Here is a 27,005-nt window from a genome sequence, read left to right as displayed (position 1 = left end):
GAAGCCACCAAAGTCCACCATTGACGCTCATTCTGTTTTTCCCAAGGATGTCACTGGATCTGTGGTCACAGAGGGGAAACACTCTTGGAGGTGCAGAGACCTTGACTCACCAGAGGACGGAGGATGTTGAGAAGAGAGGACAAGGTGTGGAGAACCTGCTGGGGAGGAGGTGAGTGGAGTTTGCTTAGAAGCTTCCTATTCACGGGGACCCCCAAGTTAGGACACTAATTGGAACCAGCCCCCAAAGAGACACATGACATGAGGTGTGGGAGGGGCCCTAGTGAAAGCATTTGTGTCCTCAGGACATTGATGTGCTCAGTGCTTCACCAACCAGGGAAGCTCACCTTGGTTTCAGTGGCCTGAGTTTTTACTGGAATTCATTAGGGAGGCATGATAGTTTCAGTTGTCTTGCAGTAGAACCCAATCTCTAGCCTTCCTCTGCTTCCTGGAGCACTGGCTGACATGTAGCCCAAAGTTTCACACCCTCCCCTCATCATGTGGTGACATTTCTAGTGTGGCTGGCTCTCCCCAATTGGAATTGGCTTGTTATCATAAGTTCAGTGTTGGTCCCAGTGCCCCACTCTAAATTATAGCCCCTCCCTGTTACCCATAAAACTTCAAATACTGGGTAATGCAGATAGCAAATCCATCCAAGCCAAGGAGTCACAGGAAATGGAACAGTCAGAGGAAGACAGCTTACTGAAACTAGATATGTGCCTCCCAGTGGTTCAAATGCCTGAAGCTTGTTCCCCAGTGTGGCAGTATTGAGGTGGTGGAACCTTCTATATGTGGTGCCAAATTGAAGGTAATTAGATCATGGGGACACTCACCTCAGAAGGCATTAATGAAGGTTTCACATACTGAGTTATGAGAACAGGTTGTTATTTAGGGAGTCTACACCATGCATATGACTCTTTTTGCACTTGGCCTGCTCCCTTTCTACTTCTGCACCACATTGTGATGTCTGGGGAGCTGGAGGAATTGCTAGTATTCCAGAACCATGCTCTTGGACTTACAGAACTGTTAGCTCAATTTTCTTCATGGAGACTAGGGGTATAACTCAGTAGTACATGAATTGCTAGCATGCATGTAGCCCTGGTTTCCATCCCTGGCAGTTAAAAAATAAGTAAATAAATGGCTATTCTAAATAAGATGTAAAGCCTCATGCCCATTTAGTTATCACCAAAATAATGATAGAGATGTTTCTGTGACTTTTTCCAGAAGGACCAACCCAGCCCTTCCCTCTAGGAATCTGCCAGGCTGCTATAGATAAGAGCAGTCTTTCCCAAAGATCCATAAAATGAGAGTTAAACAGTGCTCTCCAAGCTCTGTAATTTTTAGTCAAGATAAATGCTTGTTTAGAATTTTTTGCTTTTTTATATCAAAATACAGTTTCAAGGAACCTTGTAATGACAGAATACACAGGTTCAATGTACCATTCATGCATTATACCCCAATGCATGTGCATGACAAGACTGTACATTAGGAAATTGTCATCTATGCAAGAAGTCTGTAGGTATTTTACCATTTTACCACATGTATAGATGTGTGTAACCTAAACTGAATCAAGACTCAATCAGGAAAAACACCACACCAAGAAAATGCATTCTAGACATTCCCTTGATCTAAGGAGAAACCAGGGAAGAAATGCGGAAGGCCTGTAGGGAGCCAGTGCTCACAGCATATCTCCTCTGAACTGTTATACGAAGCAGGCATGTTCCAGATAGTCCCTAAGTGGGAGTGACCGGGTGCATAGCCTCTTGGGAAGTAAAATCAAGTACTTGCCTTCAGACCTGCTGTGAGCCCAGGAACATGGATTTCTGGTGAGCTGTGCAAGTGGACTTCTGGTGTGGCCAGGAACTCAGTCTTGCAGTGGGAATAGGAAGGCCAAATCGGTGGGGTCAGAAAGGAAGCCTTCCGGTGGGCCCCAAAGTCAGAGTTTAGTGCTTGCCTGCCCAGCATTACCCAAGACAGGCCTTTCCTCAAGAAGGCTTTGCTGGTCAGGGTCTTCTGAAGGGCACTTCACACATGGGGATCAGGGAAAAAAAAAAACAAAACAGTCTGGAGACCCTAATGCTGCCTGATGCCACACTCCCGCTACATAGTTTACATTGTGATTCCCCCATCTCTATCCATACCACCTGGACACTAACCTGTCTCCCACACTCTATGGTAAGTACCCAGAGAGCAGCACTTGAACCTAGTTTATTGCTCTGCTCATCCAACTCATGCCAAATGCTTAGTTAAATTCCTGTAAAAACTCAGCTGAAACCAAGGTCAGCTTCCCTGGTAGGTCATATACATCCATGTCCTCTGAAGATGTTGCATCCAGAGGACATGACAGCCTTCATTCAGACCCTCCTAGACCTCCAGCCATGTGCCTCTTATGTTAGCTGGTCCCAATTTGTGTCCTATTTTACATGACAAATCAGTAATTATAGGATTGTGCTCTTCTAACCTCAGTGAGATATTATAGAGAATTATACAGTAGGATATTATAGAGAATTATACAGTAGTATATATTTGGGAATCCCCAAATATATACCAGTGGTGAGAAGTGTGAATGGCCTGGGAAACCTGGAGCTTACAGCTGGTTTCTGAAGACAGGGCAGTGTAGAGGGGGCTTGCAGCCTCAATCTGTAGCAAGTGACCTCCATGCAATTGATCAGCATCAGAATTGCATTACACAGTGCCAGTCTTTAGTGACTTCTTCCTTCAAGGAACTTATACCTCTTCACTTGCTCAACTCACCCAACCACCATCCCTCTTTTAACACATTCAACCAACCTTAAACTTGTTCCATGTTGGTCCTTTCTAACCTCTTCACATCATCTCCACTTGCCTCTTTAACCCCACATCACATCTCATCACTGGCTCTGTTGCCACCTCTCTTTAACTTTGTTTTAACTTCTTGCTGATACTTTTCTTCACCTGCTTCTTTCCACAGCTGCTTCTATATTCTCTCCCATCTCCCAAGATGCTTGTCTGCAGTCATTCAGTGCCCACACTCTTAGTTCTTTCCTCTCTGTGCCTATCTATTTAGCAACCTTAGCACTTCCTATCATCTCATTCTTCTCCCAACCTGCTCTAGTACCTTATTTTCCTTCATGAGTTTCTATTTCAACAATACCCTTTGGATTTCCTTCACTTATGTAAAACTAGAAACATACATAGGTTGCGGAAAAGACTCCCATTGTGACTCAAGTAGCAAAGTCTTCCATTCCCTGGGTGTCCCTGTCTTTGGACTTTTACCAGGAAGTTTTACTTTTACCTTGGCTTTGGAATTCCTCCAGAATTTTCTTTTATTCTTCCTGTGTTCTCTCTCGCAACGTCCTCCCTGTGTTTCCTGTTTCCAGTCTCTAGTTTAAGTTCTACAACCTTCTCTGTTGTTCTGCTACATGAAAAATAATTGAGGTGGTTTTCTCCCCCACAGGTTACAAATTTGGTCAATTAAAAACAACACTTTAAACAGCAGTATCATTTGACAGCAAACAACCAATCTGGAATGACATGATCATATGTATCATTAAGGTAAGGAGATTTTCAACTTTATTCAGTTTTTCACAAATGCACTGTGCTGTGCTCTTCACAAGCACATAACACATGTGCTCTCGAATGATACATATTTTAAAATGACAGAAAACATATCAAGGCAAGTTAAATACTGGCAGCTCAGTAGTCACAATAACGGTGATTGAACATCAAATAAAAACTATATTTATAAGACTATGGGATAATACTACTGAGGTATAAAAGTAATAGATAAAAAGATTAAAATCTTGAGAGAAATAATTATGTACACAAACGTGTTATAACATTAATCAAAAAAACAATAAAAAACAACAATTTTCTGAACAACATCTATCTCAAAACTATTTAAAATAAACATAGTTCAAAATAAACAACATTTATCATATGTACTAAAACTGTGAAAATCCTGTAAATAAATCATCTCCATGCTTGGTATCCTTAAAGGATAAGTGACCCAAGATGAATTAAGGAGAGGTAAAGAGAAATTTTCAGGAGGAGAGAGATATTCATGGCTAAAGGATATTCACTTTAGACCAAGATCAACCATTCATCGGAGCTGACATGTGGGCCCAATTGCTGTGGGTTAAGGATTTCTAGCACATTCTGAATGATAAACGGTTCTCTCTCAGGTCTGGCTGAGTAGCCTCAGAGCCCCCAGCACACCTCTAGGGAGTCATCTATGTGGTTGGAGTTTGAGACCATGAAGCTGACTTGGAGATTCAGGCTATTTCACCATCTTCAGAGGGTGGCTGTGGGTGGAGGTGGACAGGACTGGATCAAGAAGTTAGATCCTCGAGCATCCTGAATAGACAATCACTGACTCTGTCTGTCATCAAGCCAGGGATACAGAGTTTTGTCCCTCCCCTCAGGTCTCCATAGTTCCAGGACTTCTAGGCAATGAGGGTGCGATCTCGGCCCCACACCCAGAGCTCCGGATCATAAGCTTGAATCTGGAAAGGAAAAGAGCCCCCACCAAAGCTGATGACTTTACCGGATATTGAGGGGTTTGAAGTTATGGTTAATTTATTTTCCCATTCCTTAAAATTTATTCACCTTGATTTGGACTTTCTAGTCACTGTGATTCAACAGTGTACAAATATCTAAAACTACAATGTTGAGAGGCTTGATTCTATTAACTAAGTTCTGTCAGCTACAAAGGAGGTGACATAGCAAGGTGTAATTATTAGATTTATTTAGCCTGGTGACAAATGAAGTAGCTATATACGGATATCACAACATTATTTCAGCTATTACTCACATGGACGACACTTATCAGGATCATGTTATATAAAATGTGGGACACATTTTTTCAGATTTCTTTTCAATAAAAATCGAGTATATTTTCCTATATCAGATAAATAAATTAAGCATTTGTAAAGATGCTTTGACAGATAGAATCCTTTTGGTGTCCCTTCCCATCAAATTTGAAAAGTTGATTTTATCAAGAGACAAGCTTTATCATTGTCCCTGATTTGAGTAGAATAGTGGTTGAACATTAGTAATATTTCTGCTTGGATCCATCAAGAATACTTAGTAACATGGTTAAATGCAAAACTGAGGACTGCCCAGGAAGTCCTTCCCTCCCTCCTGAGCTTTCTCCTCCCCAGAGCCCACCTGCAGCCACCCACCTTCCTGTGTCGCTCCAGTCAGCCCATCCCTCTCCCCCCACAAGCACACACAGCACCACCCACCTCCTCACACTCCTCCTTGGAAACCCGAGTGTTCCAGTCCATGGAGCAGATGAACTGATATCGCAGTTTGTGGAACAGGGGACGCTGGGCGTAGCTCTTCCCATAGAGGAAACGAAAGATTTCTTGTTTAGGAGCCTGGTTGTCCTCCTCCATGTCATTGGCCAGGTAGCTGGGGAAAGAAACCAGGTTGCTCTTTAGAGGCACAACCAAGAAGGACCTCCCCTTGGAGTCAGCTTCCCAAAACGGACTCCCAGAGGACCATCTTCAGACAGGACTGCACCAGCCCTATTAAGTGTTATAGAGGACCATGCCTTGGTCCAGAGGACTCTGCCAGACACACACCTTCTGAAGAACTCCAGCTCTTTTCTAGAAAGCATTGAGCAACACAGTTGTGGGGCAGTCCTAAGGGGTGGTTGGACCCATCTTGGAAGAATTTTTAGGGTGTGTGTAGAAAGCCACAAATGTGAGAAGACTCCTGTATGAAGAACCAGAGGGGACCACCCTACACTGGACCTGTGCCAGGCTGGGAATTGGGCATCTGTCTTGGAAATCCAGAGGCAGAAAACAGAGCAATGTTGGTATAGATACAGGAAGGAAGAGCAGTCAGATGTGGCTGCACCTCCAGTCTCTCTGCCAGTGACAGGAGGTGCCCATGCTCTCCTCCACTCCTCTCAGGTGGGCTTTAGGTTTCCTTGACTCTTTAACAACTGGCCTTTAGGGAGCTTGTGTGTTGCTTTGACTAGGGAAGTGTGGAAAAGAAAAACAAACTATATTACAGTGCTGTGATCTCATGAACACGGAGCAAACAGGACAAAGAGGCTAAAAGTAAAAGAAAGGTTAGTGCCCCTCTGCTCCCCTCCTGCCCTCCCAGGTAGTGAGTCCTGATTGATGAAGGAGACCCAATACTCACAGGGCCAGAAAGAAGTGGATTCGTTGGTACTGCCAGGAGAAGAGGCCAGCCCGGCTAAAATAAGCTATGACCATAGACAGGAGGTACTGATGGAGAGAGAAGAAAAACACAGAGAGAGGTCACATCCTGGAAGAGGAGGAAAGAGGGGACAGGAATGGGAGTCTGGGGTGAAGAGTGCCCCTGAGAGAAGTTCACCACGTAAGGAGACCTGCTGGTTTGGGGAAGGACCTGAGACAGTCAGAGCAGTTGGGGGAAGAAGAGACTTAGTGTGTTCTGTAGGATCAGCTCTGAGGGGACCTTTTGAGGAAAGGCATGTAGGTCAGCTGGGTGAGGAGGGTCTTGGGTAAGCTGGAGAACAGGGGGTCCCAAGAAGTGCAAAGAGGAGAGGAGCCCCAGCAATAGGGATATAGCTCACTCTGTAGAGTGGTTGCTAGCCTCGCATGCACAAGGCCCTGGGTTCAATCCCTAGCATCACAGAAAAAAGGCTGTTGAGCACTGGGGTTTTGGCTCAGTGGTAGAGAGCTTGCCTAGCACATGTGAGGCATCGGATTCGATCCTCAGCACCACATAAAGATAAAAAATAAAGGTATTCTGTATATCTACAACTAAAACATATTTAAAAAAATAAAAGAGGAGAGGCGCCCAAAATCTCAGGTAACAATAGCCGAGAGAGGAGGATAGGAATGCAACACCCCAAGCAGAAGCAAGGTCCACCTGTCCTCACTGCATGGAACTGCTAGGCCCTGAAGAGAGATGTTGACAAGTCACAAAGGGTCAGGACTTGGCACATCTTGTTGGTTCTACATGGAGACAGAAGGACCGTGGGCTAGAAATCCCTCCTCATCCAGGCTGTGCTGGAGCAGGATCACTGCCCAGTAGAGAACAACCTCACCTTGTCAGACACTCTCAGATTCTTGTCCCAGGCCAGGAATCTTTTGACAACAGGATCTTCTGTGAACAGAACACTGGTGTTAGTTGGGAACCAGAAGGGGCTTCATGGGTGATAGACAACAGAGAGAAGAATAGGACCTCCACTGAAGAAGGTGTGGGATTGGAGTGCAATAGAGCCCAAAAGAGCCCGATATCCCAGTTGGATAGGAAAAGGACAGGAACATTCCTGGGAAAGCTGCTTTGCCCTGAAACCCCCCAGGGAAACAACTGAGTGAGGGTTGGGGTAAGAGATAGACGTCTGTATGACTAAGAACTTGGAGTAAACCGCGAGGGCCCATCATCCCCCAAGAATGCACCACCTCAGAATTAGAGTTTCTATGTTATTTTCTAGTTTGATAGGCACCGCTCAGGGAGGAGGAAATCTATTAGAACCACAGTGTCTGCAATCAGTGAGGTTAATTGGAATCAAGCTCTGTGATCCCAAGCAGGGTCATTTTTCAGGTGTAATGTAATCATCCATCATCTAAGAGTTTCACAGGGTACATGGGTCCTGAGTCCTCCAGGAATGGGGATCTCAGGGATAGCAGGGCTCTTTGGAAAAGTGCAGTGGCTGTAAGTTCCTTGTTTGTGTAAAGAGCAGGATTGGAGGGCGCTACCTGGGTGTCTCCCTACCTAGAAGCCTCTTGAAAACCTCATGGTGTTCTGGTTGCACCGAGTTCACGCGCCGTTTTTTGAGTTTCATTTTGAGGCCACACAGTGACTCCACATCCCAGGGGTGATATAGCTCACTTTCCAGATCCTCCAGCTCATCCTCAGATTCAGTGGAGGACTCTCTCTTTCTCTTTAGGCCAGTGGTCTCAGGCAGGAGGCCAGATTCTACCCAAGGTACTGAATCAAAAATCCCCGGGGGATCATCATCCGAGTCTCCCTCAGATTCTGAGGTCCACTCTCTCTTCCTCGAGGACCGACATGGGAGGCAGGGTTTTACCCACAGACCTGAGTAAAGGAAGCAGAGTCAGGCTCCTGTATTTGGAACTCATCCTTTCATCCTCTGATACCAGTTCACCTCCCACACCCCAGACCTTCAACTGTTGCCTTCTTAGCTTGGCTGGTAGCTGTCTTCTCCTTACCATTGTCCCATCTCCCTGTTCCTCAAAACTCTTTCTCATTATGGACACTTTCTCTCATGGGTGGAGTGACCCTTTTTACATCCCCTGTACCCATTTCCTGAACTTAGATCTCATCTTCTAGCCCAATTCCTTTCTCTGCAGATTTTCCATCCATGTGGACTTCCTTGTCCCGTGGCCTATTCTGAACTTCAAAAGTGGGCTTCCCACCTTTCTGGCTGCTCTATCCCTTCCTCCTTACCAGTCATCATGTCAAATCAGTTCTCACTCTAGCTCCCTCACCTGATGGACCTGCCACCTCATCATCTACCACCACCTCCAGGTGGGATTCTGAGGTGCTTGGCAGGGAAGGCGATTGCCCAGACTGGGAGATTTGTTGATCCTCCATAAGTTCTCCAATACTCTGTCTTCCTTCTACAAAACCTAGGTTCTTAGAGAGAAAGATAAATCTTTCTCCAGAATTTGGTTGAACAGGAGTCTGTTCGCTCTTCTCCAAACAGGAGAAACCAGGTGAAGAACAGTACTGAGGACAAACTGTTGCCCACTGCACTGCCAGTGGTCAACAGAGTCTGTCCCTTCCAATCAGGAAGGTTGGAAGCCTCTGATGTCATCGATTATTCCAACCTGGCAACCAGTTTGAAGGAAAACACCTGCAATTGTCAGGTGTTCTAGAGTTCTAGAGGAGATGGTCTCTGCTGCTACTAATCCAAACTCTGTCCACTTTGTCTCTGACCCCTTTTTCACTTCTGTCTAGACATGGGTTCTTCTCTCCATTCTCAACACAACACATGTTAGATACCCAGCCTCTGGGCATTTCCATTTCAGAGTTCAGTGCAGTGGGAGATTAAGGAGTATGGCAAGGAAGAAGGGGGAGGGCAGAAATGACATGACCTCCCAAGAAGGAGCTCAGTATGTACAAAAGAACCCACATACACTGAATTATCACTTGAAAACCCTAAAAGGAAACACTCAGTTTAGCAAATCTAATCTGCTAAGTACCACTGGTCTTCACTGTTTTCAGAAATCTGTTAAGGGGACACACACTCTGCACTTAGGCATGTTTGACACAAGGATTCCTTTTGAGGTCATAAAATCATAGGAAATTGTACCCATGCTCATGGTTTTCCCAGAGTGTCTACACTTTCTGGGAGTCTATGGATCACCTCAGGTTAGCCTCTCAGTTCCAATCAATCTCTCTCAGTTACATAGCATATTTAGGAGCACAGACATTGCTCTTGACCTGCATATTTCATTATCACCCATGCACCCTATGGAAAGCCTCACATGTAGAAAAGGAAACAAATGGGAGATTTTCCCATTGAAGACAGAGAATAGTATTTACTGAAAAGATGGGAAGTGCATGGGATGTGACCCAGCACCCAGTGGAACTGGGAAGCTGCTTCCAAACGTCCTAACTCAGCCTTTTGCTTTCCAGCTGGGCATTCAATCCATGTTTTATCTTTCTGTCTACAGAATGTGGTTAAATGTGTAGAAAACTTGCCATGTTAACCATCGTGGTGTGTAGAGGGTGAGTGGTGTCAATTACGTGCATGTCTCACTTAATAATGGAGATATATTCCTAAAAATGTGTTATAGGGTGATTCATCATTGTATAAACATCCTAGAGTGCTCTTACACCAACTGAGATGGCTATAATCTCACTGTGCTGTCATACTGTGGGAGAAATTCATGTATGTGGTGCATTGTTCCATCGTTGGCCATAACGTCATCATGTGGGGCATGAGCTGTATTATCCATCTGGAGAGCTTTTCCATCACCATAAACAGACATTCTTCACCCATGAAGCATTAATTCCCACTTCTCCTTCTACAATTTGGCCATCATTATACTTTCTGTCTCTATGAAATTGAGAACCCTCTGTGTTGAGGACTGTGAACTCATACAGTATGTGTCCCACTGTGTCTGGGTCATTTCACTTTGTGTACTGTCCTCAAGATCCTACATTGCTGGAGAAGGGGTCAGAATTTCCCATTTTCTTAAGGCTGAATAGCAGAAGAGAAGATAACATCTTTTGTCCATCTGTTTATCCCTCAGTGGGCATTGGGTTGATTCCACATTTAAGCTGCAAGACTTTCTTTTGCCACTCTTGGACCTTATCAACAAGATAATGTTTGTTATTCATGCTGTGCTTGAAGTTTTATTTTGCATTTTAATGTCTTACATGATTCTGATGACCCCATTCCAAGCAGGAGTAAATGTAGGTTGATTTGTGTTATCAGCTGAGAGTGAGTGTCCACCTAGTTTTGCAGCCCTGGATGTTCAGAGTTGAATGAGCACCCAGCAGCCTTCCAAGTGACCATGAGTTCCTTGGCAGCTCTCTCTCAGGTCCTGGCTGTCAGGAAGCAGGTCATGTTGCTGTGGAAAACCAATTGCATAGATGCTCCGCTTATTCAATTTCTATTCATGACGTCTTTAAGCATCAGAGCTGCTTGGGTTCTCTCATAGCAAATCAGAAGTTCACACTCTCCCTTGTAGTGGACAGCCTTCAAGTACACCCACATGCCACATGATAATGTTTTGGTCAGTGATGGTCCACATATATGATATTGATCTCACACGATAGTATCGCCTGTTGATATAGGAGCCAACTTAGCCTCTGTAAGTGAACTCTGTGACTTCCCCCAAAGACAGATTTCCTATGGGCACATTTTTTCAGTCCTTATCCTGAGCGTTAAATGATGCATGACTGTGTGAGAAGATTCTGTTCAAACTAAATTCTCTTCTACACCTTTAAAAGTCCCAATAATTTTGGCTCAAATTCAACTCATAGTTTGCCAATTCCTATCTCTGCTGGCCACCTGGTCTAGACATATTGCAGTTAGGCATATTTCATCCTTTTTTAAAAACTATTTTATTCTAATTAGTTACACATGACAGTAGAATACATTTTGGCACATTTTACATAAATGGAGTATAAGTTCTCATTCTTTTGGTTGTACATGAGGTAGAGTTACACTGGTCATATAATCATATCTGCATATAGGGTAATAATGTACCATTCATTCTACTGTCAATCCTACCCTCATGACCCTTCCCCTTCCTTCACTCCTCTCTGTCTAATCTAAAATACCTCTATTCTCCACACCTGCATTATTGGGAATTAGAATCTGCACATTTGTTCTTTGGGATTGGCTTAGTTCACATAGCATAATATTCTTCAGCTCCATCCATTTACCAGCAAATGCCATAATTTCATTCTTTTCAAGGCTGAGTAATATTCCATGTATATATATCCATTCATCTGTTGAAGAGCACCTAGGTTGGTTCCATAGTTTAGCTATTGTGAATTGAGCTGCTATAAACAATTGTTGTGTCTGCGTCACTGTAGTATGCTGATTTTAGATCCTTTGGCTATAAACCTAGGAGTGGGATGACTGGGTCAAATGGTGGTTCCATTCCAAGTTTTCCGAGGTATCTCCTTACTGCTTTCCAGAGTGGTTCCGTCAATTTGCAGTCCCACCAGCAATGTATGAGTTTCCCCATATCCTTGCCAGCCTTTATTGTTGCTTGTGTTCTTGATAGCAGGCACAGTCCATCTTAATATATGTGATTACCTTGTTTTAAAATGCAGTAACATGTGCAGATTCTGTTTGATATGTACTTTCACCTCTGCAACTTTTTTTCCTTCTATGGATACAGTCTGATGCAGCAATAATGATAGTTACACTGGGGAGATAACAGAGTGAATCATTGTGCTTTGCAGTTAACTACTTGTAGCATAAGGTGACATGTAGGATCACTACAGTACAGTTTGTCGGCCCGTTCCTCACAGATTCTAATTAAATGGGAATGACAGTATTTTACTATAGTACTTTAAAATTTCAAAATCTCTGTTTGGAGAAGGTAGTTGGGATCCTAAAGAAATAGAAATCGGGCAGGGTGCTGTGACACATGCCTATAATCTCAGCAGCTCAGGAAGCTGAGTAAGAGCATCATGATTTCAGAGTCACCCTCAGCAAATTAAGGAGGCCCTAAGCAGGACCCAACATGGCGGCCGGCGAGGAGGCAGCACTTTCAATGCCTCCGCAGTAATGGGATCGGAGAGACCCATTAATACACCTACATGCTACCTGCTGAGAAACTTCTAGCAAAATTCCGCTGAAAGGAGACCTGCCGGGAATTAGTAAGTTTATTGGAGGTGTCAATTTGTCCCAGACGAGTGAATCTCGGCAACGCGGAGCAGGGGCACAGTCCCGCCGGCCGCCGCCTAAACGGCCACTGCCCACACGTTGCAGCAAACGTACGAACGGCCGCTGCCTGCCTGGGCCCCCGCCGGCCCGGCTCTGTGAACAGCCCTGCCCGCACGGGGGAATCAGGAGTGGCACGGGACCCGCGGCTCGGAACTCCCAGCTACCGCTCCCACCAGTGCTGACAACTGAGGTCTCTTGCACCAGCTTCCGGGGGCGTGGCTACCAGAGGGCAAGCAAACTCGCTGGGGGTTCTCAGCCCCAAGCTCTACAAACTTAGGGTCCGAGGGAATGGCAAACAGGGAGAGTGTGCCCAGGCGTTCATGAAAACAGGGATCACAGGAGTAGCAGACCTGGCGTGTAGCCAGTATTGTGGTGAGTGTCACCAGTGAGAGGGGCCTGGCTCGAGGAAAAGTGGGGAAGTGACTAGACACAAGAGAAGGCCCTAGGCACTCAAGATTGGAGACCCGCCCAGTCCGGGAGGAAGAGCTGCTGCACAGTGATTGGCTCCCGCCTACTGAGAGGAGAAGCTTGGCCCGGTGGGCACAGCTCCACCTACTGGAAGAGTAGTTAATAGAACTCTAAGACTGCATTTATTAAATTTTTTTTTGTTGCTGTTTTTTTAAAATATTTTTTAATTCATTTTATTTTATTTTTTTAATTTTAATTTTCATTATTATTATTATTATTTTTAATTCTTTTTAATTTTCTATTTTTTTTTCTTTTTCTTTTTTTTAATTCTTTTCTTCTGTCTTTTCATTTCTTTTCAATTTTCTTATTCCCCCTTCCTTGAATTCTACCTGCTTACTCTCATTCTCTTTAGTGACTTCTTCCCTTCCCTTCTAATACCTTTCCTCCCAAATATCAAATAAATTTATAGGAGTAAACAGTAACTCAGCAGTCAAACAGAACAAGAAGCAACATGAGCAGCATGAAAAAGCAAGGAAGAAAAGGAGTACAAACAATGCAGGACAACCTAAATATTCAGGAGGATATAGAGTCATCAGAAAAATGGTCATATAAAGAACTAAAGAGGATACGAGACAGCAAATTCAAGCAGCGAAAGAACACATTGAATTACATAAACAGATAAAAGAAGAAGTTAAGCATCTTTATCAGGAGATAGAGATTATAAAAAAGAATCAAACAATAATCTTAGAAATGAAGGAAATTATAAACCAAATTAAAAACTCAAATGAGAGTATCACTAATAGAGTGGAGCAAGTAGAAGCCAGAATGTCAGATAATGAAGACAAAATATATCATCTTGAAAAGAGTCTAGCCAACTCAGATAGGCTGGTTAAAAATCACAAGAGAAACATCCAAGAGATATGTGATAACATAAAAAAAAACAAATTTAAGAGTCATCGGGATAGAGGAAGGTATAGAGATTCAAACCAAGGGAATGAGTGACCTGCTAAATGAAATAATTACAGAAAACTTTCCAGAAATAAAAAAGGAAACAGATATACAAATTGTAGATGCATACAGGACACAGAGCATACAAAATCACAGTAGACCAACGCCAAGACACATTGTTATGAAGATATCCAATATACAGAACAAAGAGAAAATATTAAAAGCTACAAGAGAAAGGAGGCAGATTACATTCAGGGGTAAACCAATAAGGTTAACAACGGATTTTTCATCACAGACGCTGAAAGCGAGAAGATCCTGGAACAACGTATTTCAAACACTGAAAGACAATGGATGCCAACCAAGAATTCTGTATCCAGCAAAATTAAGCTTCAGGTACAACAACGAAATACAAATCTTTCATGATAAACAAAAGCTAAAAGAATTTGCAGCCAGAAAACCAGCATTGCAAAGCATCTTGAGCAAAACACTACACGAGGAAGAAATGAAAAACAATAACCAAAGCCAACAGTGGGAAGTACCTCAGTAAAGACAGATGGTGGGGGGAAGCTAATCATGGAGAAACAAACTAAATTAAAAAAAAAGAGAGATAAATAATCAAACATGGCTGGAAGTACAAACCATATATCAATAGTAACTCTAAACGTTAATGGTTTAAACTCTCCAATAAAGCGACATAGGCTGGTAACATGGATTAAAAAAACAAATCCAACAATATGCTGCCTCCAGGAGACACATCTGACTGGAAAAGACATACACAGGCTGAAGGTGAAAGGCTGGGAAAAAATATACCACGCACACGGTCCTCACAAGCAAGCAGGGGTGGCCATCCTCATATCGAATAAAATCGACTTCAAGACTAAGTTAATCCAAAGGGATAAGGAAGGACATTATATACTGTTAAAAGGAACCATTCACCAACAAGATATAACAATTATCAATATTTATGCACCAAATAATGGTGCTGCGACGTTCATAAAACAAATTCTCCTCAAGTGCAAGAATCAAATAGACCACAACAATAATTATGGGTGACTTCAACACACCTCTCTCACCATTGGACAGATCCTCCAAACAAAAGTTGAATAAAGAAACTATAGAACTCAATATCACAATCAGTAACCTAGACTTAACTGACATATATAGAATATATCAACCATCATCAAGTGGATATACTTTTTTCTCAGCATCACATGGATCCTTCTCAAAAATAGACCATATATTATGCCATAGGGCAACCCTCAGTAAATATAAAGGGGTGGAGATAATACCATGCATTTTATCTGATCATAATGGAATGAAACTGGAAATCAATGATAAAAGAAGGAAGGGAAAATCCTATATCACATGGAAAATGAACAATATGTTACTGAATGATCAAGGGGTTACAGAAGACATAAAGGAGGAAATCAAAAAATTCTTAGAGATAAATGAAAATACAGACACAACATATCGGAATCTATGGGACACAATGAAAGCAGTTTTAAGAGGGAAATTCATCGCCTGGAGGTCATTCCTCAAAAAAAGGAAAAACCAACAAATAAATGAGCTCACACTTCATCTCAAAGCCCTAGAAAAGGAAGAGCAAAACAACAGCAAATGCAGCAGAAGGCAAGAAATAATTAAAATCAGAGTGGAAATCAACGAAATTGAAACAAAAGAAACTATTGAAAAAATTAACAAAACTAAAAGTTGGTTCTTCGAAAAAATAAATAAGATTGACAGACCCTTAGCCATGCTAACGAAGAGAAGAACAGAGAGAACTCAAATTACTAACATACAGGATGAAAAAGGCAATATCACAACAGATGCTACAGAAATACAGGAGACAATTAGAAATTATTTTGAAAACCTATATTCCAATAAAATAGAAGATAGTGAAGACATTGATAAATTTCTTAAGACATATGATTTGCCCAGACTGAGTCAGGAGGATACACACAATTTGAACAGACCAATATCAATGGATGAAATAGAAGAAGCAATCAAAAGACTACCAACCAAGAAAAGCCCAGGACCGGATGGGTATACAGCGGAGTTTTACAAAACCTTTAAAGAAGAATTAATACCAATACTTTTCAAGTTATTTCAGGAAATAGAAAAAGAGGGAGCTCTTCCAAATACATTCTATGAGGCCAACATCACCCTGATTCTGAAACCAGACAAAGACACCTCCAAGAAAGAAAACTACAGACCAATATCTCTGATGAACCTAGATGCAAAAATCCTCAATAAAATTCTGGCGAATCGGATACAAAGGCACATCAAAAAAATTGTGCACCATGATCAAGTAGGATTCATCCCTGGGATGCAAGGATGGTTCCATATATGGAAATCAATAAATGTTATTCACCACATCAATAGACTTAAAGATAAGAACCATATGATCATCTCGATAGACGCAGAAAAAGCATTCGACAAAGTACAGCATCCCTTTATGTTCAAAACATTAGAAAAACTAGGGATAACAGGAACTTACCTTGACATTGTAAAAGCTATCTATGCTAAGCCTCAGGCTAGCATCATTCTGAATGGAGAAAAATTGAAGGCATTCCCTCTAAAATCTGGAACAAGACAGGGATGCCCTCTATCACCACTTCTATTCAATATAGTTCTAGAAATACTGGCCAGAGCAATTAGACAAAAGAAAGAAATTAAAGGCATAAAAATTGGAAAAGAAGAACTTAAATTATCACTATTTGCGGATGACATGATTCTATACCTAGCAGACCCAAAAGGGTCTACAAAAAAACTACTAGAACTAATAAATGAATTCAGCAAAGTGGCAGGATATAAAATCAACACGCATAAATCAAAGGCATTTCTGTATATCAGCGACAAAACTTCTGAAACGGAAATGAGGAAAAACACTCCATTCACAATATCCTCAAAAAAAATAAAATACTTGGGAATCAACCTAACAAAAGAGGTGAAAGATTTATACAATGAAAACTACAGAACCCTAAAGAGAGAAGTAGAAGAAGATCTTAGAAGATGGAAAAATATACCCTGTTCATGGATAGGCAGAACTAACATCATCAAAATGGCGATATTACCAAAAGTTCTCTATAGGTTTAATGCAATGCCAATCAAAATCCCAGTGGCATTGCTTGTAGAAATAGATAAAGCAATCATGAAATTCATATGAAAAATAAAAGACCCAGAATAGCAAAAGCAATTCTAAGCAGGAAGTGTGAATCAGGCGGTATAGCGATACCAGATTTCAAACTATATTACAGAACAATAGTAACAAAAACAAAAATAGTAACAAAAACAGCAATAGCAACAACAAAAAAAATAGTAACAAAAACAGCATACTGGTACCAAAACAGGCGGGTGGCCAATGGTACAGAATAGAGGACACAGAGACTAATCCACAAAGTTACAACTATCTTATATTTGATAAAGGGGCTAAAAGCATGCAATGGAGGAAGGATAGCATCTTCAACAAATGGTGTTGGAAAACTGGAAATCCATATGCAACAAAATGAAACTGAATCCCCTCCTCTCACCATGCACAAAAGTTAACTCAAAATGGATCAAGGACCTTGATATCAAATCAGAGACTCTGCGTCTGATAGAAGAAAAAGTTGGCTCCGATCTACAGATTGTGGGGTCAGGCTCCAAATTCCTTAATAGGACACCCATAGCACAAGACTTAATAGCAAGAATCAACAAATGGGACTTACTTAAACTAAAAAGTTTTTTCACAGCAAGAGAAACAATAAGAGAGGTAAATAGGGAGCCTACATCATGGGAACAAATTTTTACTCCTCACACTTCAGATAGAGCCCTAATATCCAGAGTGTACAAAGAACTAAAAAAATCAGACAATAAGATAACAAATAACCCAATCAACAAATGGGCCAAGGACCTAAACAGACACTTCTCAGAGGAGGACATACAATCAATCAACAAGTACATGAAAAAATGCTCACCATCTCTAGCAGTCAGAGAAATGCAAATCAAAACCACCCTAAGATACCATCTCACTCCAGTAAGATTGGCAGCCATTATGAGTCAAACAACAACAAGTGCTGGAGAGGATGTGGGGAAAAGGGTACTCTTGTACATTGCTGGTGGGACTGCAAACTGGTGCGGCCAATCTGGAAAGCAGTATGGAGATTCCTGGGAAAGCTGGGAATGGAACCACCATTTGACCCAGCTATTGCCCTTCTTGGACTTTTCCCTGAAGACCTTAAAAAAGCGTACTACAGGGATACTGCTACATCGATGTTCATAGCAGCACAATTCACAATTGCTAGACTGTGGAACCAACCCAGATGCCCTTCAATAGATGAATGGATAAAAAAAATGTGGCATTTATACACCATGGAGTATTACGCAGCACTAAAAAATGACAAAATCATGGAATTTGCAGGGAAATGGATGGCACTAGAGCAGATTATGCTTAGTGAAGCTAGCCAATCCCTAAAAAACAAATACCAAATGTCTTCTTTGATATAATGAGAGCAACTAAGAACAGAGCAGGGAGGAAGAGCAGGAAGAAAAGATTAACATTAAACAGATACATGAGGTGGGATGGAAAGGGAGAGAAATGGGAAATTGCATGGTAATGGAGGGAGACCCTCATTGTTATACAAAATTACATATAAGAGGTTGTGAGGGGAATGGGAAAATAAACAAGGAGAGATATGAATTACAGTGGATGGGGTAGAGAGAGAAGATGGGAGGGGAGGGAGGGGGGATGGTAGAGGATAGGAAAGGTAGCAGAATACAACAGTTACTAATAGGGCATTATGTAAAAATGTGGATGTGTAACCGATGTGATTCTGCAATCTGTATTTGGGGTAAAATTGGGAGTTCATAACCAACTTGAATCTAATGTATGAAATATGATATGTCAAGAGCTTTGTAAGGTTTTGAACAACCAATAAAAAAATGAAATAAAAAAAAGGAGGCCCTAAGCAACTCAGCAAGACCCTGTCTCCAAATAAAATATAATAAAGGAGTGGGGATATGGCTAGTGGTTGAGCACCCCTAGGTTCAGTCCCTGGTACCAAGAGAGAAAAGAAATTGAAATCACTATAGAAGGAAATAAAGAGGAAGATTTTTGTGGGAAGGTGAAGTATGATGATGGGTTGACAGGGCAGGACTGTGCTGGGCCTCAAGTCCTTCATTTGTGGGAACACTCTGAAACACCCTGCTGTCCTGCTTGGTGCAGCCACCCACTGAGCCTTAGAGTCCATAAGAATAAGAATCATCCAAGAGGCTGGGCATGGTGGTGCATGCCTGCAGTCCTAGCAGCTAGAGAGGCTGAGGCAAGAGGATTGCAAGTTCAAAGCCAGCCTCAGCAACAGCAAGGTGCAAAGCAATTCAGTGAGACCCTGTCTTTAAATAAAATACAAAAAAGGGGGGGCTCAGTAGTTGAGCCCTTTCAATGCCCAGTACCCCACCCCCAGAAAAAGAGTCATCCTAGGAAGCTCCGTCTACCTCTTCCCCAGGAGGTTCTCTACACCTTGCTAACTCTGCTTCTCTCACTTTCCCTTGCCCTGATGGGAGCCAAGGTCTCTGGAACTGAAGAGAAATACATGTTCTATGACCCCTAGAACCAGGGAAAGCCTTGAGAAAAAGAGAATGAGTGCAAGCAGTGGACTTTGCTACGGTGGACTTTTCTCAGGGTCGAGATTTCCTGTCCCAGATGAATCATGTTCAAAAAGAGGGCGAAATATATGTAATATCAGTCTTTAACAGTTAGATCCCCTGAGAGAAAGGCCAGTTGAGCTCACTGTCCAGATGGGGAATTTCAAAACACAGAGGGGACATGGGGGAGCCAGCAGTTTCTTTGAGTGGAAAGGACAGAGTTGGGTGTCTAAGGAGACATAGCTGGAGGTCATGGTGCAGAGAACCTGAGAGAGATGAGACATGCAGAGGCTCCCAGTTGGGTCTGAACGTGGTGAGCGCACAGTGGGAGGTGAGAGCAAGGTCCAAGCAAATTCTGGCTTTACCCCTCTTCCCTTGCTTCCTAGACATCCAAATATGGCTTTTGTTCACTACCTGAGGCAGAAAAGCACACAGAGAGGTGTCCCCTGGAGGTTGGATATGTGGTTTTTCTGTCACCATTGTCACTTTTACTCTCTCAGCAAGGGTTTAGACTCAGGCCATGTTCAACTTTAGCCAGGGCTGGCCACAATGTTCCTGGCCACCCAACCACTTCCAGGTAGCAGTGCTGGGCATGGTTTCATGTTTGCTGAATGAGTTGAATGCCACAGATGAGCTGGGGACACTGAGAAAACGGGAAGGGTTATGTGGCACTCTTTGGGATGAATCAGTACTTACTACTGGGTAGGATAGATTTAGATGGCAGGGCACAGAGTCAGTCTACCCGGCCTGATGATGGATGTGGTTATCTGCAAAAGTATGACTGTTTATTTCAAGGCTTGGTTAATGTTTTAGATCATGGGAAATCAGGGGTCAGGGGAATTCAAGGACAGACATGATTGCATGTATAAAACATGGGCTAGCATATAGGGGGAAATCCCACAGTCTCCACCCACATATGCTCCACCTCTCTGTGTGCTCTAGCAGTCTGTATTTCCCAGCTGTAGAGTCAACATCACCTTTATTAACTTTTTAGTGCTGTGTATTTCTAATATAAGATGTGCAGAAAGCCCTCTTCTGCCTCTGGTGCAGCCACCATCAGCCTGTGTTCCTCAGGGACCCAATGACAAGCTGCCTGAACATCCACTGAGGACATGCCATGTGCCCAAGGACAACACCTTTCTCGTTTGAACTCCTGAGATGTCTGAGATGTTTCCATGGCATAACTTAGTGTTTTAGTCAGTTTTCCATGACAAAAAAAAAAAAAAAAAAAAAAAACCTGGATAACCCTCTTAAAAGGAGGAAAGGTTCACTTTGGCTCTTGATCTCAGAGCCAAAGCCATGACTGAAACAGTCATGGTTCAGTCCATGGTTGCTTATCCTGTTGCTTAGGGCCTGTGGGTGCCCAGAATCTTATGGTTGGAGCATGAAGCATAGCAGGTCTATTGACCTCATGGCAGTCAAGAAGGAAAGAGAGAAACAGGAAGGGGCCCGTGTTCCAATACCTCCTCAAGGGCACACCCTCATTGACTTGACTACCTCTTAATTTACCCCCGCCTTCTAAAAATTCCACTACCTCCCAATAGCAAGACAAAGCCTCCAGTGCATGGGCCTTAGGGGACACCGCAGATCCAAACCACTGTCCCTAGTGCATCCTGATTTTAAATCATTAATGGAACTCAATGAAAAATTTTGGGGTTTAGAATTGCTATATTTTTCAAGTGTTACCTGCCAATCAGCCCAAACTATCTTACAAGATTGAGTAGAAGACATCTGTTCTTATGTGCAAATACATGCAAAGCAGTATTTTATGATGCTAGTGGAAAAAAATAGTTATGTTAGAGATGGTTCTGTTTTCACCTTGTGTTCTTAGTGGGGTGAGCTGCTGCGACTTCATGTTTGTAACTGCATGTGTGCTGTCTCTCTTGTCCAGGCTATTTCCTAGGTGTGGAAATACTTTTAAGTCTACTCAGTGACATGTCATTTTTCTTGATTTCTTCTTTACAAAGCATATAAATGGAGTGGTGGTCTTACATCTGCTACTGCTCTTTGGAAAGTGGAAAGGGTGCTATATACTAGGAAAAGTAGGTGACTACATGGAAATAAGAACATTCTGCAGAGATAATAAATTCTAAACAATATAATTCCCCATCATTTGATTTTTACTTAAACCTAAGGAAAATTTGTCCTTTTTCACATGAGGCAAGTACAATCAAATTTAGAATCCAGGCTTAGGAGACTGTATAACAGAAGTGCATAAACTTGGATCTATTTCACAAATCTATGTGAATTAAGTAGGATAAATATTAGTTTTGTTCAAGAGATACAAATTATAGCATTATGATCTTCTCAGTGGGTTCTTTTGGAGCAAATTTGGCAAAATGTATGAAAAGTTATCTGAAATATAAATACTAAAAGCAAAATGTAGAGGCAAGAATGGAAACAATCTGACAATTGTAGGTAAGAGAAACAAATAAAACTAAATGCTATGAAATACCAAAAAAAAAGTAAGTGCCAGTCCATTCATATCTTAACAACAGAATGTGCAGGGTGTACAGTATATTACAAGATAGAGTTCAAGCCTGCGAACTCTGTCTTGTAATATACTTGTTTGGAAAATGGATTATATGTTAGAAAAATGAAAAGTTAATAAAAGTTAAAGTAAAAACAATCATGAATTGATTTGGTATCTCACAGAACTTGTTTGATTTTAACAGAGGATAATTCTTGGAATTTAAAGGCTTGCTCTTTACCGTGTCATTCTTTAGATTTTAGATTTTTTCCAAGGTTGTTTTTGCTTTAATCCTATGGCATTTTTATTTTACTTGGATTAGTGTTTTATCCTTGAATTTCCCCAAAAGGAGAAAGTTGATATTTTACATCATATTTGAGCACACAGGCCTCTACTAATACTTGACAATTTTACTGTATTTGTAAAATAAATCTATGTCTCAATGTTGGTTTTTTCAAAGGATCTCACATATCAGAATTTTTTGCTTCTGGGACTGAGGGGTATAGCTGAGTGGTAGAGCCCGTGCTTAACATGAGCAAGGCCTTGGCTTCTATCCTTAGCACCAAATGAAAAAGATTAGTTCATTTCCCCAGAGTGAGGACTAAGAGTCAAAGAGCCCGGGCCATGCAGACCCAGGTTTTGTTTTAGAAAGTACCTCTTATGCTGTCTGAGCCTCAGTTTCCTCATTTGTACAATGAGTAATGATTAACCCACAGTTTGTGAGTCTTAAAGAATAACAGACATACAGGGTTTAGGATGGTGTTTAGAACAAAACCGTCTCCTGTAAGTGTGGAGCTTGTTTTCTTGGATGCTAGAACCTAGGGAACTGCATCCTGTTTGCCTGGGACAGTCCTGTGGTGTGCCTGTTGCCCTAGCCTGATTATTAACAGTGCCCCCTTTTGCTCTCAAAGTCTCTCCATTTGGGCAGTGATTATGTGTTCACCTCAGTTAGAGCCCAGAAGTAGCTTTAACCCCTATTGAAGCTGAGAAACAAATCAGGCTTTTTGTTGTGAGTCAGGCTTCAGATTGTCAGCTGCTCTCCACTGTGGGTATTGGTTACCAAGCACAAGTGGGAGGAATCCAAAATGGGTGTGGGTGTGCACAGATGTGTGTCCCCATAGCTGTATTTGTGTGGAAGTGAAGCTCTTCTCTGAAGAGGCAAGTGAGCAATTAGTTATTTTCTGTATTTCTGGGACCACTTGTAACTCTGAACCACAGAAGTTGATGTCTCAGCTGCTGTACATCCACCCAGTGCTCTTTGTGCCAGAAATGGTCTGGGCTTCTCTCCCAGCCACCTGTGTAGCAGATGGTATCCAGTGTGGCAAGACAGTTTTAAATGGCACAATGGCAGCCATTATTGTCAGGTGAGGTCTTTCCATCTTCTATTTTAGTTTCTTCTTATCACAATGCATTTGAGAGGCAGTTGAACAAGCCTTTCTGAAGAACATGACAGGAAACCCAGTGTCCGTCAGCTTCCTCACAGTGTTAGAATTAGACTGAGAGACTCATGCATGAAAACTTAGAGACACTGGTTTGTACATTAGAAATAATTGTATTCACCTATTCATTTGTTGATGTTTTATTTCTTACTGGTTCTCATTTTTCTGCATTCTCTTTCTTCTAAGAAGGAAGAATACAGCTAAGCACAGGCCTACGCTGCCAGCAGCTCAAAACAGTGAGTCAGGAGGATCACAAGTTCAAAGCAAGCCTCAGCAACTATCAAGGCTCTCAGCAATTTAGCAAGACCCTGTCTCAAAATATAATAATAATAATAATAATAATAATAATAATAATAAAAGGGCGAAGGATGTGCTCAGTGGACGAACATCCCTGGGGTCAATCCCTGTTATGAGAAGAAAAAAAAAAGGAAGAATACAGACAACCAAACCAAAGGCAAAAACAAAGTTTTCTAAGACAAGAAAATTAAATATACTGCAGACTAAATTTAAATAGCATTGCAAAACCTAAATGAAGTCATAGTAAGGTTTTGGAATGTTATGTTCTAGAAGTGAGAAACAAAGAAGATATCTATTGTATAGAAACAAAAAGAAAAAGATAGTCTGCCTCACCCTGCAGAGCTGAACCCAAGAAACCTGTGAGGGGAAGTGGATTAAGAAAAACACACACACAGGTGTTGAGCTAGAGCTGGGATCTGTTGCACTGTGATGGAGAAACGCAACTGAAGAGCTGGCCCAGCAAGTTTATTTACATAGGATCTCATAATCAAGAAGTTAAGGACTATGGAGGCATTGTGTTCTTTGTGCACTAGAAGATTACAGGGCTAGAAACATTCTTGTAGGTGTTCCACTTTGCAATGCTTGGAGCTTCCTGCAGCACTTCAGGTGGCCCATTGTCCGAGTTACTGTTAAGCCACCAGCTCAGAAGTAGCCGCGCTAGTGAAACATTGTGGTTGTCTTGTCAGGCTTAGAATTCTTCTAGCCTCAGAAGCTCTGTGCCTGATTACCAAGGTTGAGATTGATAAGACTCTTGCACAGAGCCTCTTTGGGAAGGGCGTCACCATAGCAACAGAGCATCCTGTACCTTGCACAGAAACATTCCTAGGCAGCAGGTGCACCACAGCCATGAAGCAACCAGGGATCCAGTCTCAGTCACCATACTCTTTGGAGTACAGTGACTTCTGGAGAAGAAACTAGATGAGATCTTCCCATGGGACTTGGCAATAGAGCTTCTGATCATTCCTCCTCAGATTGAATGAGCCTCCATTCATTTTGAAATGAGGCATTCAGTCCTTTTTAACTTTGTTTCAAAGTGAATGTATAACTCTGCAAATTTGTTTCTAGTTTTTGGTTAAACTTCTTGCAAAGTTAGGGTAACTTTTGCCTTCACCCTTTCCTTTTGCCATATTTTGGTTCTTATTTTCTCCTGAATGTCTCCTTGTCCTGTATTTTACAGAACTACTTCCTTAGTAAGCAGGACACCAGGAAGGCCACCAAGGAGATTGTGGAACATGACTTCATTGTTCTTAAAAACCTTCTTAAGATGCTGGATGTGGGTGGCCAGCGGTCTCAACACCAAAGTGATTCCAGTGTTTAATGAGAACATGTCAATCCTGTTCATGATGTCCTCTAGCTAATACAACAAGGTTCTCACAGAGGACAGGCACACCAACTGGCTGATGGAGTCGATGAACATCTTTGAGACTATCATCAACTGCTCTTCTTCAACATCTCCATATTTTTTTTCCTCAAGAAGGGGGACTTTCTGGTGGAGAGTGTGAAGATGGTCAGCATCAGGAAGCACTTCCTGGATTTCAAGGGCAACTTTACCAACTGAGGACGTCCAGCAGCACTTGGTCCAGTGTTTTGTCAGAAAGAGACAAGACCACAGCAAGCTGCTGATCCACCACTTCACTTCTGCCATAGACACCGAGAACATCCGCTTCGTGTTCCATGCTGTGAAAGACACGATCCTGCAGGAGAACCTGAAGGACATCATGCTGCAGTGAGAGGAAGCCCCCTCGTGCCTTTGTGAGGCAGCCTGCGTGGCTGTTGGCACTTGTGGCCTGTGTGGTCCTGCAGGGCTTCTCAGATCCATGCCGTCGAATACCTGGCTCAAGAACGCTGGGCTCCAGCCCAGCCACGAGCTCTAGGCAAGAGGACGTGGGAACTCCATGTTAGCTACTGATTTGGGGACTAGTGAAACTACTGAAAATCCCAGTGCTCACATTGGTGTTAATCTGCAATACCTAATAACACAGCCTTCTTTTTACAGGAACTGCATTCCTTTCCTGACACAATTTAATCGAGGATGGTGTGTGCGCACACATTCTCTCTTTAATGACTAAAACACAAAAACCAGCTGGCCTTGCACATGGCTTTTCTCTCTAACCTCTGAGTCTTCACTGAGACTAACCCAAAAGCTTCGCCTAGTGGTAGCTTGTAGAGATGCATGCCAGTGCTGCTGGGCACAGTGCCTGCTGGCCCTCCATCTCTGGTGCAGGGCCTGAGTGCCACCTCCCAAGTGAACTCACTGCCTTTAAAACTTGTGCCAATGTCCTAAGCGCCCCCAGTCCAGGTATATTAGGTTGAGCCGAGGATCTGTGTCAGGGTCCCCACTCCCTTCCATGGAGGACGAGGTTGAGAGCCATGGACCTGCCTTAATGCCCCAGCAGCAGTGTGGATTCGGGGCAGCCCTGGGCCCCCGTGGTGCCCTGTCCGCATGCACACAGTGGTGCTTTGTACTCCTTACCCTTCCCTCCCCACCTAATGGCAAGGACATAAACCATATCTTACTTACAAGGCGTCTTCTGACCCAAAAGTTGCCAGCATGTGGAGTTTCCTCCTTTAGAAAATAGTGGGGATCTTCATCTCCCTCTTCTAGGCTCCTGGAAGCTAGCAAGGGTGCTAGTGCAGCCTTAGATCCTGCCACAGTGCTACAGAGTTCTGTCAATGAGCCCTCTTGAAGCCTGCCTTCCCTGGAGAAATCCAGGCTTCTACAGATGGCCTGCCCACCAGCACCTTTGGGCAGTGGCCCTTGTTCTCAGTGCTCCTTTCTGCCTCATTCTTGCCAGACAACGTGCTTCTATTGCTGTACAGAGCCGTGAGTGTTCTCAGATTGTGTTCCTGGTTGGTGCAGGTGGCTGTGGGATATACTTGGCTCAGCTGACAAAGCCAAGGCTGCCCAGATTCAAACATCATATACATGGATTCCTACTGTCCTGGGAGATTCAGATGCAAAGCCAGGGTTGAGGGCCATAAAAGTACACAGACGTGAGGTTCCTTCCAGGCTTGTGGAACTGTGATTAGCACAGTGAGGACTGCTACCTACCCAGCCTTCCCCTGGCTGTGGCCAGCAGCCTGCCTCTGGAGGAAGGTGGGTTTTCTTTCACTGGGTGTGACCATAGGAAACCCTTGCAAATGAGCAGTTCTCTGTGTGTCTCAGCCCTGCAGATTTTTGGTGCCATTCTCTCTAAGGAACCTCAGGTGTGGTTAGCAACTCAGATGTCAAAAATTGAAGTGACCTGTACCTCAGTGTCAGACTAGTACACTGTCTGTTCTGATCACTCCATCTGTCAGGCTGATAAAAGTTTTTCCAGGTTCACCTGCATGTTGGCAGCCAGAAACTCATCAACCCCTGGGGGTGGGTGAAGGGTGCTGAACTTGGGTGGGCGGGGGAAGGCCTGTTCACCTATACACACCATCACATGGGGAGTTCACCTGCAGGGTTCAACAAACC

The 27,005-nt window shown here is 42.8% G+C and overlaps 1 pseudogene; it reads left to right on the top strand.

Annotated features, from left to right (window-relative positions):
* LOC139702875 (guanine nucleotide-binding protein subunit alpha-12-like) lies at positions 1-26,986 on the top strand (annotated as a pseudogene).
* The last annotated feature ends 19 nt before the right edge of the window (positions 26,987-27,005 follow it).

The sequence above is a fragment of the Marmota flaviventris genome, chromosome 19 (assembly GCF_047511675.1).
Source record: "Marmota flaviventris isolate mMarFla1 chromosome 19, mMarFla1.hap1, whole genome shotgun sequence".
Classification (NCBI taxonomy): Eukaryota; Metazoa; Chordata; class Mammalia; order Rodentia; family Sciuridae; genus Marmota; species Marmota flaviventris.
Note: the sequence above shows the minus strand (reverse complement) of the source record. Positions and strands in the feature narration are given on the sequence as shown.